This window comes from Octopus bimaculoides, chromosome 2, assembly GCF_046866305.1.
Source record: "Octopus bimaculoides isolate indiv1 chromosome 2, ASM4686630v1, whole genome shotgun sequence".
NCBI lineage: Eukaryota > Metazoa > Mollusca > Cephalopoda > Octopoda > Octopodidae > Octopus > Octopus bimaculoides.
Genome location: NC_142929.1, coordinates 14,573,540 through 14,586,676, shown reverse-complemented (window position 1 = coordinate 14,586,676; position 13,137 = coordinate 14,573,540). Strand labels below are relative to the sequence as shown.

Sequence of the window (13,137 nt, the reverse complement as noted above, 5' to 3'; positions counted from 1 at the left end):
TATATATATATATATACACATATACGATGGGCTTCTTCCAGTTTCCGTCTACCAAATCCACTCACAAGGCTTTTGTCAGCACGAGGCTATAGTAGAAGACACTTGCCCAAAGTGCCACACAGTGAGACTGAACCCGGAACCATGTGGTTGGTAAGCAACCTACTTACCATACAGCCACTCCTGCGCCTATAATGTTAATTTTTTTCCAGACACCAGCTTCATAATGAGAAAGTTTTTTTTTCTAAATTCTTTATTATTTTAAAAAATGAATTGAAATGAAAGCATTTTATGTCCGTAGAAATAGAGTAACAAAAGGGTTAAAGAAACCCTTAATTTGTTATTGGAGGTAATGTGCAGTTTATAAGATGTGGAAAATAATGAAAAACAGAAGTGTAGATTTCTAGCTAAAGGTCATTTTTAAGAAGTCTGGAATAGAGTTAGATGTAAATTAAGATACGAGACACAGGTAGAAAGTTCAAAGATATACTTAAAAGATTGCACAAGTTGTAGAATAATTATAAATTTAAAATAGGTGTAAAAATGTATAAATTAAGCTGGCCAAAGATAAGAGCTAGGTAAGAAATATGAAAAAAGTACAGGTGTAAAACTAATTTCTTAATATAATCAGTATATTTTCTTAAACTTGGGTGTTGTTGATATTTAGGGATAAAACTTGGGGTGTGACAAAACTGTGAGGTAAATGGTTTAGCTAAAATCATCATCATCATCATCATCATCATCGTTTAACGTCCGCTTTCCATGCTAGCATGGGTTGGACGATTTGACTGAGGACTGGTGAAACCGGATGGCAACACCAGGCTCCAGTCTAATTTGGCAGAGTTTCTACAGCTGGATGCCCTTCCTAACGCCAACCACTCAGAGAGTGTAGTGGGTGCTTTTACGTGTCACCCGCACGAAAACGGCCACGCTCGAAATGGTGTCTTTTATGTGCCACCTGCACAAGCCAGTCCAGGGGCACTGGCAACGATCTCGCTTGAAAATCCTACGGGAGCCAGTCAGGTGGTACTGGCAACGATCTTACTTGGCTTGCTGGGTCTTCTCACGCACAGCACATTTCCAAAGGTCTCGGTCAGTAGTCATCGCCTCGGTGAGGCCCAATGTACGAAGGTCTTGCCTCACCACCTCAGCCCAGGTCTTCCTGGGCCTACCTCTTCCACGGGTTCCCTCAACTGTTAGGGTGTGGCACTTTTTCACGCAGCTATCCTCATCCATTCTCACCACATGTCCATACCAGCGCAATCGTCTCTCTTGCACACCACAACTGATGCTTCTAATGTTCAGCTTTTCTCTCAAGATACTTACACTCTGACGGGTATTCACATTGACATTACACATCCAACGGAGCATACTGGCTTCATTCCTTGCAAGCTTACGTATGTCCTCAGTAGTTACAGCCCATGTTTCACTGCCATGTAGCATGGCTGTTCGTACGAATGCGTCATACAGTCTGCCTTTTACTGTGAGTGAGAGTCCCTTTGTCGCCAGCAGGGGTAAGAGCTCTCTAAACTTTGCCCAGGCTATTCTTATTCTAGCAGCTACACTTTCAGCGCACCCACCCCCACTACTAACTTGGTCGCCCAGATAGAGGAAGCTATCGACTACCTCTAGTTTTTCACCCTGGAATGAGATAGAAGTTGTTTCCTGTTTGTTTACAGTCTTTATTGCACCTGAACATCTGCCACAAACAAAAACTAACTTGCTAGTTAACCTGCCTTTGATGTTGCTGCACCTCTTATGTGTCCATAGCTTGCACCGGGTACATCTTATAGAGTTACTACCTACTCCTTTTCTACATACTGAGCAGGGCCATCTACCTGAAGGGGTTTGTGTTTTATCTACCTTCCTACTTATTAGGATTTTGGTTTTAGCTAGGTTGACTCTAAGGCCCTTCAATTCTAGACCTTGCTTCCACACCTGAAACTTCTCCTCTAGTTCTGATAGTGACTCCGCAATTAGGGCAAGGTCATCAGCATAGAGGAGCTCCTAGGGGCAACCTGTCTTGAACTCCTCTGTGATTGCCTGGAGGACTATGATAAATAAGAGGGGGCTGAGGACGGAACCTTGGTGGACCCCTACCTCTACCCGGAATTCATTGCTGTACTCATTTCCAACCCTCACCTTACTGGCAGCATCTCTGTACATGGCTCGCACAGCTCTCACTAACCATTCTTCTATCCCAAATTTCCTCATTGACCACCAGATAAGGGATCGGGGGACCCTGTCAAAGGCTTTTTCCATGTCAACGAAAGCCAGGTACAGAGGTTTATCCTTAGCTAGGTATTTCTCCTGCAACTGTCTCACTAGAAATAAGGCATCAGTAGTGCTTTTACCTGGCACGAACCCAAACTGCATCTCATCTAAATTGATTCGCTCCCTAATTAGTTGGGCTATGACCCTCTCTGTAACTTTCATAACCTGACCTAACAGCTTGATGCCTCTGTAATATTCATGTGAAATTAGGTAGGGTTCTCAATTATGTGTGAATTAAGAGTGTGGCCGTTGATCGTTACCAACATCGCCTCCCTGGCACTTGTGCCAGTGGCACGTGAATGGACATTCGAGCGGGATCGTTGCTAGTGCCGATGGACTGGCTCCTGTGCAGGTGGCACGTAAAATACACCATTTCGAGCGTGGCCGTCGCCAGTACCGCCTGACTGGCCCTCGTGCCAGTGGCACGTAAAAGCACCCACTACACTCCTGGCGTGGTTGGCGTTAGGAAGGGCATCCAGCTGTAGAAACTCTGCCAGATCAGATTGGAGCCTGGTGTCGTCTCCTGGTCCACCAGTCCTCAGTCAAATCGTCTAACCAATGCTAGCATTGAAAGCGGACGTTAAACGACGATGATGATGATGATGATGATGTTGAGTTAAACAGATTAGTAATAGACTAGAATCAACAGCAACAAGGTAGGATTAAATATAATAGACGAAGGCATGTGGTGTTAATTGGTTAGGATGTTGCATCGATGATTGTATGATTGTGGTTTCAATTCCGGAATCAGATGATACATTGTGTTCCTGAGAAAAACATTTCATTTCATGTTGCTCCAGGTCAGTCAGTTAGCAAAGAGAGTAATCCTGTGATGGTTGATAAACTCTATCATGAACTTCTTCAGAAGTTATCAGATACATCAGAAATGACTTTTCGATCTATTGACACAACAGTCGATCAAATTTTCAGTTGTAAGTTCTGTTATCATTACAGTTTGGATATTTTTAAATAAAATATAGATATTTTGAAATAGTTATGAGAAAATAAATATATCTTCCTATCTATTGTTTCCTAATCTGAATAAGAACAGCAGTAATCCAGGCAATGCTGGGTAATTCAGCTAGTGTGCATATCTATATATATATATATATATATATGATAAAGGGGAATGCTAGCAAGTTATTTTTTTTAAAAGTGTTAATAGATTTAATATCAAAGGTAATTTAGAGAAAAAGGAGGAGAAAGAAAGAAATTAACAGAAAATTAAGAATGGAAAAATATAGTGTGATAGATGAATGGGAATAAAGAATAAAGTTTAAAAGCATGGAAATAGATATATGTAGTGGAAATGAAATGTGAGAAGACAGTTAAAGGTAGAATTTTATAGATTGGTAGAAATTACTTATAGAAACTAAAGGTATGTATGTATATATATATATATATATATATATATACATTCGACGACTGGCACCCATGCCAACCTCTCCTTCAATGGACACTAAACTCAGCTTATGAAGACCTGTTGGGGCAAGTGAAATCGAAATCGTGATTGAACCAAATTCGATGACTGGCACCTGTGCCAGTGGAGCGCTAAGAGCACCATCCGAGTGTGATCATTGCCAGAGCAGCTGCCTGGCTTCCGTGCCAGTGGCATGTAAATAGGACCATTTGAGCGTGATCGTTACCAGCGTCGCCTTATTGGCACTTGTGCTGGTGACATGTGAAAAAACATTCGAGCGAGGTCGTTGCCAGTGCCGCTGAAGTGGCTCCTGTGTAGGTGGCATGTAAAAAACACCATTTTGAGCATGGCTGTTGCCAGTACCACCTGACTGGCCATCGTTCCAGTGGCACGTAAAAGCACCCACTACACTCTCGGAGTGGTTGGCATTAGATTGGAGCCTGGTGCAGCCATCTGGTCCGCCAGTCCTCAGTCAAATCGTCCAACCCATGCCAGCATGGAAGGCGGACGTTAAACGATGATGATGATGATGATATATATATATATGTATGTATGTATGTATCTATGTGTGTGTGTGTATGTCTTCTTGTCTGTGTTTCTCTTCCACCATCACTTGCTAACTGATGTTGGTGTGTTTATGTCTCCATAACTTAGCCATTCGGCAAAAAAGACTGGACGGATAAGTTACGATAAGACCCTTCTGAGTGGTGCCCCACCATGGGCCACAGTCAAATGACCGAAACAAGTAAAGGATATCTATATATGTTTAATGAAAATGTTATTTACTTTATATATCTAAAAATACAATTACTTCAATGAGACAAGCAGCAGGATTTTAAATCGATTAAATATGTAATTAATTAAAACTAATCATTTAAGTATTAACAATAAGTGATTAGATAGAAGAAGACAAAGAAAAAACAATAGAATGTGAATTTGAATATTATATTAAAATATTCTTTTCTACTCTTGGCACAAGGCCCGGAATTTTGGTGGTGGGGGCCAGTTGATTAGATCAACCCCAGTAAGCAACTGGTACTTAATTTATTGACCCCGAAAGGATGAAAGGCAAAGTCGACCTTGGCGGAATTTGAACTCAGAGCTTAAAATCAGACAAAATACCACTAAGCATTTCACCCAATGTGCTAACATTTCTGCCAGCTCACCACTTTATTATATAAAAATATTGTATGTTACCATGGGCGTAGGTGTGGCTGTGTGGTAAGAACCTTGCTTCCCAATCACGTGGTTCTGTGTTCAGACCCCCTGTGTGGTATTTTGGGTAAGTGTCTTTTTTTATAGCTTGGGCTGACCAATGCCTTGTGAGTGGATTTGGTTGACAGAAACTGAAAGAAGCTCATTGTACCGAGACCTTGACTACTGACCGAGACCTTTGGAAATGTGCTGTGCGTGAGAAGACCCGGCAAGCCAAGTAAGATCGTTGCCAGTGCCCCTGGACTGGTTCTTGTGCGGGTGGCACATGAGATGCACCATTTTGAGCGTGGCCGTTGCCAGTACCGCCTGACTGGCTCCTGTAGGATTTTCGAGCGAGATCGTTGCCAGTGCCCCTGGACTGGCTTGTGCGGGTGGCACATAAAAGACACCATTTCGAGTGTGGCCGTTTTCATGCGGGTGACACGTAAAAGCACCCACTACACTCTCTGAGTGGTTGGCGTTAGGAAGGGCATCCAGCTGTAGAAACTCTGCCAAATCAGACTGGAGCCTGGTGTTGCCATCCGGTTTCACCAGTCCTCAGTCAAATCGTCCAACCCATGCTAGCATGGAAAGCGGACGTTAAACGATGATGATGATGATGATGATGATATATATATGATAAATAAATTCAAAAAGGGATAAAACTCTTTTACAAGAATTTTATCAAGAAGCCAGTGTGTAAAAAAAAAATTCATAAGGGAAATTTCTATTCCCAAGAATATAATTATTCGTTTATATTTATATAAAGGGCATTATTACAGAAAAATAACAACGCCACACAGTGGACTTCCCAAAATAACCACATTTAGTACCTAATGCAAGGAAAAACAACCAACAGAAGATGACCAACTTTCTTTTAAATAAACTTAACAGTTAAGTTTATTTAAAAGAAAGTTGGTCATCTTCTGTTGGTTGTTTTTCCTCACATTAGGTACTAAATGTGGTTATTTTGAGAAGTCCACTGTGTGGCGTTATTATTTTTCTGTAATAATGCCCTTTATATAAATATAAACGAATATATATATATATATATATATATATATATATATAAAATGTAATTTAGATTCAGTTGAATTAGGTACTCAAATTGAGATACCTTGTTAGGACAAACTTATTTGCCCTCTCAGACAACACTAGGTGAGTATCAAACTCTACATAGAATTTTTTCCACCTGATATTCTTGCAGTGTATGCAGATGGTATGAGCCAACTTAGTGAATAAATCCGCTCTTGTTTGTTCAGACATGTACTTTGTAATAAAGATATTTTACAGATTCCAGGGTAGGGGAGTAAAATATAAACGAGTAATGAAGATGTATATGTAATGAATTGACACTTATACATCTTTTTTACTCATTTATATTATCTATCTATCTATCTATCTATCTATCTATCTATCTATCTATCTATCTATCTGTCTGTCTGTCTGTCTGTCTGTCTGTCTGTCTGTCTGTCTGTCTGTCTGTCTGTCTGTCTGTCTGTCTGTCTGTCTGTCTGTCTGTCTGTCTATCTATCTATCTATCTATCTATGTGTATGTGTCTTTATGTCTGTTTTTGCCCCCCCCCCCCCCCGCCCAGTGCTGGTGTAGTTACGTTGTTGTAGCTTAACAGTTCGGCAAAATGAGACCAATAAGATAAGTACCAGGTTTAAAAAAATAATAAGTCCTAAGACTCTTCTAGGTGGTGCCACAGCATGGCCACAGCATGGCCACAGCCTAATGACTGAAACAAGTGAAAGATAAAATAATAAATGAAAAGATATTCTTACCAATCTGTTTTTTTTTTCACTGGGGAAATGAATTTGTTTAAAACAAGTTGATGATTAAAAAAGAGCCAACAAACTTTTTTACTGCTTCATTACTTGTCACTAACGAATATACCTGAATAGAGATTTGACTGACGCATAAATACAGGTAACTTCCTTGTCAGAGCGTACTGTTTGGTCGATTAAGGAAGCAAAACTAAGACAGACAGATAGACAGAAAAACAGTTAAGTGGTAGGTGGTTGGGCAGGAAGGTTAGTGCATGGATTCAAGATATGTGATATTTAAAAAAATATTTGTTTAGTCTATACATTTGTCAATTGATCATTATGAGACATTTGTGTCCACTATGTACCCAGTCTCTCTCTATTTGCTATCTGTTTTTCACAACACTGTTTTTCACAACATTGCATATACAGATACACATATAAGAGTTACAGGACAGGTAAGCAGAAGATCAGGTGGGAAGCATATACAAAGGATTAGATTGGAAGGTACGTAGGATTAGAAAGATAGATATATAGATTGGTAGAGTGATTGATTGATTGGTAGATTGCCAGACATATAGAATTAGATAGCTAGCTAGCTAGCTGGATTGGACTAAATAGTATTAAACAAGATTAGTTAGATTGGTGGAGAGATATATGGGATTAGAAGATATCTTGGTATGTAGATAGAGAGAATCATCATCATCATCATCATCATCATCGTTTAACATCTGCTTTCCATGCTAGCATGGGTTGGACGATTTGACTGAAGACTGGTGAAACCAGATGGCAACACCAGGCTCCAATCTAACTTGGCAGAGTTTCTACAGCTGGATGCCCTTCCTAACGCCAACCACTCAGAGAGTGTAGTGGGTGCTTTTTATGTGCCACCGGCACTAGGGCCAGTCAGGCGGTACTGGCAATGGCCACACTCAAAATGGTGTATTTTATGTGCCACCTGCACAAGGGCCAGTCCAGAGGCACTGGCAACGATCTCACTCGAAAATCCTACGAAGGCCAAGTTTAATTCAAACAGCATGTATTTGGAAAAATTGATTGAAGACAATCTTATCTTGAAGCAGAGACACATGGGTCTGGGTCTAGCAGGCCCAGTGCTAATCTTTGTATACTGTGGCTGTGTATTTAGGGAGTTCCAATGACAGGGATCGATAATGCAAGATACTTCTTTCTGTGAATGTATGTATCTGTATATGTGTGTTTTAAAAACTTATCATGCCCTGCAGTGGTTCTCAACTGGGGTTCACATAACCCTTGGGGTTCCATATAAGATTTTGTTGTTAAAATTTATCTGCAATAAATGGGTTATTTTTCTATGATACACAAAATGTTAAAACTTTTCTTTTATACAATTCCTAATAATATTTAACCCTTTTGTTACTGAATTTATTTTGAGATGCTCTGTGTTTCTTTCAATTACTTTAAATACAAAGAATTTAGTAAAATAACTTAGTTATCATTCAGCTAGTGTTAGGAACATAAATTGTGACTAAGGTTTGGTGGAAGATTTTAATTCAAAGCTTATAAAAACAAGACATTTGTATTCAGAGCCAGAGCCAGTTTCAGTTGGGTTGGTAACAAAAGGGTTACTTATAAAAATGCAGAAGGATCGTTTCACATACAGTAAAATGCTATGGAGGTCTATTGAGTAAAATAGAAATCAAAGGGGTCCAATGGTTGAGAACCTTTAAGCTTTAAAGGAAAGGAAGCACTCGTGACATTTTTCAGGGTCTCTGAGACTGGTGAGAGGATTGGAGGAAATTATCCTTAGACCAGGAGACCTGCTCTGAAACTTTATGGCATTGTGGACTCTGTTCAAGGCACCAAAGCATCAGAGGGCGATGGTGGTGACAAATTAGGTCTACCATTCATCTTTTATCTTTTACTTGTTCCAGTTATTGGACTGCAGCCATACTGGGGCACCACCTTGAAGATCTTTTAGTTAAATAAATAAACCCCAGTACTTATTTATCTTAAGCCTGGCACTTACTTTATTGGTTTATTTTGCCGATCTGTTAAGTTACAAGGGATGCAAACACACCAAGACCAATAGAATAAGTACCAGGTTTAAAAAAAAAAGTACTGGGATTGATTTGTTCAAATAAAATTCTTCATGGTGTACTACAGCATGGCCATAGTCCAATGATTGAAACAAGTTAAACAGAGATGATAAACCTTAAATACTTCCATAATTTTATATAGATTTATTCACTTATACAATTATCATTCATTATGCTGCATATTATTTGAGCAAGTTTAAAACGATTTCTTTTGTGCCGTAAACTATTTACCATTTCTGTAGTGGCCCCTCGTTCCCTCGATGCCCTAAGCAGGTGTTTATTTTGCTTAAGGATTAATCCAGTTCTGGCTCAGATTCTTTCAGCAATAGTTTTCCAGAGCCAAGAAAGTGTATCAGCTTTAACAGAAACTCTGTGGTTCACACCAGGGAGAGACATGTTTCTTGAATGTCTATCTTTACCGAGCGGAGGCGCAATGGCCCAGTGGTTAGGGCAGCAGACTCGCGGTCATGGGATTGCGGTTTCGATTCCCAGACCGGGCGTTGTGAGTGTTTATTGAGCGAAAACACCTAAAGCTCCACGAGGCTCCGGCAGGGGATGGTGGTGAACCCTGCTGTACTCTTTCACCACAACTTTCTCTCACTCTTACTTCCTGTTTCTGTTGTGCCTGTAAGTCAAAGGGTCAGCCTTGTCACACTGTGTCACGCTGAATATCCCCGAGAACTACGTTAAGGGTACACGTGTCTGTGGAGTGCTCAGCCACTTGCACATTAATTTCACAAGCAGGCTGTTCCATTGATCGGATCAACTGGAGCCCTCGACGTCGTAAGCAACGGAGTGCCAACAACAACATCTATACCGAGCTTATCTTGCGCCCTTGCAGATGGAATTTGATCCATTAATGCTTTGGCTCATTTGTCAGCATTTTGAGAACTTAGCAAGATGCAACTCAAATATGATTATTAAAAATATCCCCCACCTTCCTTCAATAGTATTCTTCATTACAAAACAAAATTTCTATAACTGCTGCAAAACAGACATAGCGATTTGATGTAATATATCTTGTCAATTATGTTAGTTTGAAGCTCACTGCAGGAATAATTGAAATTTTAATTAACTTTAGCTAGATTTAGATATCAGTTTCAGTTTCATTTTCTTTTTTTTTTTTTTGGTAGTTTTTTTTTTTTTTTTCTTTAATATAAAATTATACCAAAAAAGACAAAATGGTATTAAAAGAAATTTGCCAATAGATCCTCTCGTGAAAGAATCTGTTAAAAATAACTCCTTTTGAATAATTATGTCTATCCATGTGGCAGTCATATTACATTTATTTTGTCAGTTTATTGGTGAAGTATTGCAATTCACTTTTACAATCACTGTATTATTGGTGGTAAAATTGGAGTTACATGCAATTAGTGATAACTAGAGGTCAACACAAATAAAGAATAAGGATCACCATCACCATCATCATCATCATCATCATCATCATCATCATCATCATCATCATCATCATCATCATCATCATCACTTTCCTCTTTATTATTTCCTGAGAATAGCATTTTCAAACCTTACAGATGTTGTCGTCATCTATATTTATGTAAATATGTGCAAAGTAGTCTCAGAAGTGGATTTCTTGTAAATATAATCTTTTTATGTCAGATTTTACATTGTATATTCTAAATGCAGCCATTATTTTTTCTAGTTTTCTGTCTAGTCTTACTAATTCATTTAATAGTCACTTTAGAATATTATAACTATTACTTATTACTGGCCAGCAATAGTATTGATGTATTGATGCCCAACACCTTTTTTTGGGTGTTTTTTTTTTGTGTTCAGCTCTGTTTTATGTCTTAATATCTAATACATCAATAATATTCCTTCCTAACCTTTTCTTTCATTTGTGTGTGTGTTGGAATTCTGTCTAGTTTGTTGCTTTCTAAGTATTCGTATGTCTGTGTCTGGCCAAATTATCTTGTCTCCGTTTCTTTATCTAGCATAGACTAATGTTCATAATTTTTCCTCACTTCAAGGTTGCTTTGACATTGTTATCATCATCATCATCATCGTCATCATTGCCACTACTACTACTACTACTACTACTACTACTACTACTACTACTACTACTACTACTACTGCTACTGCTGCTACTGCTGCTGCTGCTATTATTATCATTAAGACAGTGAGCTGGCAGAAACATTAGCATGCCAGACTAAATGCACAGTGCCATTTCTTCTGTCTTTATGTTCTGAGTTCAAACTCTACCAAGGTTGACTTTAGCTTTCATCCTTTCGGGGTCAATAGAATAAGTATCAGTCGAATGCTGAAGATGATGTACTTGACTTACCCTATTCCCTGAACTTGCTGGCCTTGTGCCAAAATTTGAAACCATTATCATCATCATCATTATTATTATTATTATTATTATTATTATTATTATCATTAAGGAGAAGGAAGAGCAGTGTCGGCATACGTGGACGATGTTACCATTATGGTGTCAGACGCCTCTGAAGTGGAGACAGTTGGCTCCATCCTAAATGAATATAAATCAGTTTCAGGGGCTAAAATGAATACTGACAAATCGGTGGGTTTCTCAGTTGGGTTCCTGGAGAGGCAGGATGATGCCATTGGACAGCATCATCAGACGCTGGACCAAAAGACCAGTTAAACTGCTTGGGGTCAGGTTTGGTCCTGACCTCCAGGTTGATAAGAACTAGGACGAGGTGGCAAACAAGGTGGCCAGTCTTACCCAGAAATCGGAGGAGAGGAAGCTGTCCCTGAAAGGTTGGGCAGAGGTGGCGAATGCTTACATCGCTTCCGTTATCATTTATTACCTGACCATCATGCCTTTTCCTGGTTACTGCTTGACCAGGTTGGAGCATCTCTTATTTAAATTCTTGTGGAAGGGATGCGTTCCAATGGTCAGTTGGTCAGTATGTTGCCAGTATCCTCTGAGTTGTGGATTAGGTATGCTGAGGCTCCTAATGCACAATCATGCACTTAGATTATGCCATCTGCAACGATTTCTGGACGGTGAGCATGAGTGAGCTCCGTTTGTGAGGCTGGTCTTTCCGCAGCTTGTTTCCTTGATGGAGCTAAACTCTTGGGTGAAGAAAAGACCGAGACGGGGTGCCTGGCACCTAGAATATCATCAGGTGCTCACAACCCTATATCAGTCGGGCAATGGGATTGGTGGATGTCCCGCTTTACAAATTTATAGGGGATTAGTTTTAGGGAAGTGCAACGCCATTCTCGGGGAAACTCTTGGTGCCGATGAGAATGGACTGGCTAGTCTGTTCCAGAGGACTTTCTGGTCAGGAACTATCATAGATAATTTCCAGATATCCTTGGCCTGGCAGTGCTGCTGGGGTGCACTACTGGTTCAAGATAAACTCTACAGGTGCGGATGTGCTATCAGACTGGTTTGTCCAAGGTATGCGCAGAGTGACAAAACCATTCTGCATACCCTCCTTCAGTGTCCGGGTATTACTGACTTGTGGGGTTATGTTGAACAGCTGCTCTCACATGTGGGATGGATCCATCTGTCAGCCGAGTCTGTAGTGATGATTGCACCATGACCCTTCTTCAATCAAGCAGGCAAGGCAGTTTTCCTTTGCCTGGTGGCTGTGGCTGTTTGGTGGACAAGGCTGAAAAGCATAAGGACAGATACATTCCTCTATGGTAGAGCTCTCATTGACTTCTTCAAGTTTCATTTGAAAAGAAAATTGAGAGTGGAGAGGGAAGAGCTGTCTCTAGTGAGTTTATTGAAAGGTGGGTGAAAGTTGCGAAAAGGACAAGAGTGGATGGTACTTCTCTAAGTTGTAGATCTGTGAGTCGGAGAGAAGGAATTGGAGAGGGCACTTGCTCCTGGAGTTTCAGGGAAATCTCGGACAATGGGGTTTCTTGATTATTCCTAGGGGCCTTCCTCTATCAGGAAGGCTGCATTTCTCTCATCCTCCACACCACTTATTTTTTTCAAACCTTTGTATGCTATGCATATGTCCCTTCTTTTTTAGTGTATACCATGTATACTTTCTTTCTTTCTTTCATTTTTTTATTATCATTTCATTATATGTAAACTCCCCACACTTTATGTCTGTCTTTGTATTGTCCCCCTCATCCTTCGCCCTTGTGGTAAATAAATGAAATCATTATTATTATTATAAATGTTACACAGTATACAGTATCGTGAGGTTGTTGATTGAAAATATTGTGTCTACAGGGGGATTTGTACTGTTTGTCAGGTTGCAACAAGGACCTCAGACAGACAGTACTTTACGCAATATGCTTGCAGTTCCAATTAATGCTGACTTTTGCAATACACCTAGATTATAAGATATTTCTAAGGTTTTCAGATGTTTTTTCAGATTGGATGGTATTGAACCCAATGCTCCGATGACAATATGGATAACCTTTGTTTGACTCTCATCAATATTATTATTATTATTA

At 39.8% G+C, this 13,137-nt stretch overlaps 1 protein-coding gene across 1 annotated transcript in view; it reads right to left on the bottom strand.

Annotated features, from left to right (window-relative positions):
* Window positions 1–6,812, bottom strand: part of LOC106876002 (ectonucleoside triphosphate diphosphohydrolase 1) — a 66,149-nt gene extending 59,337 nt beyond the window's left edge. Inside the window, exon 1 of the mRNA XM_089340856.1 lies at window positions 6,674–6,812. The gene's annotated coding sequence lies outside the window, so the exon portion shown is untranslated. The remainder of the gene's footprint in view (window positions 1–6,673) is intronic.
* Window positions 6,813–13,137: the final 6,325 nt, after the last annotated feature.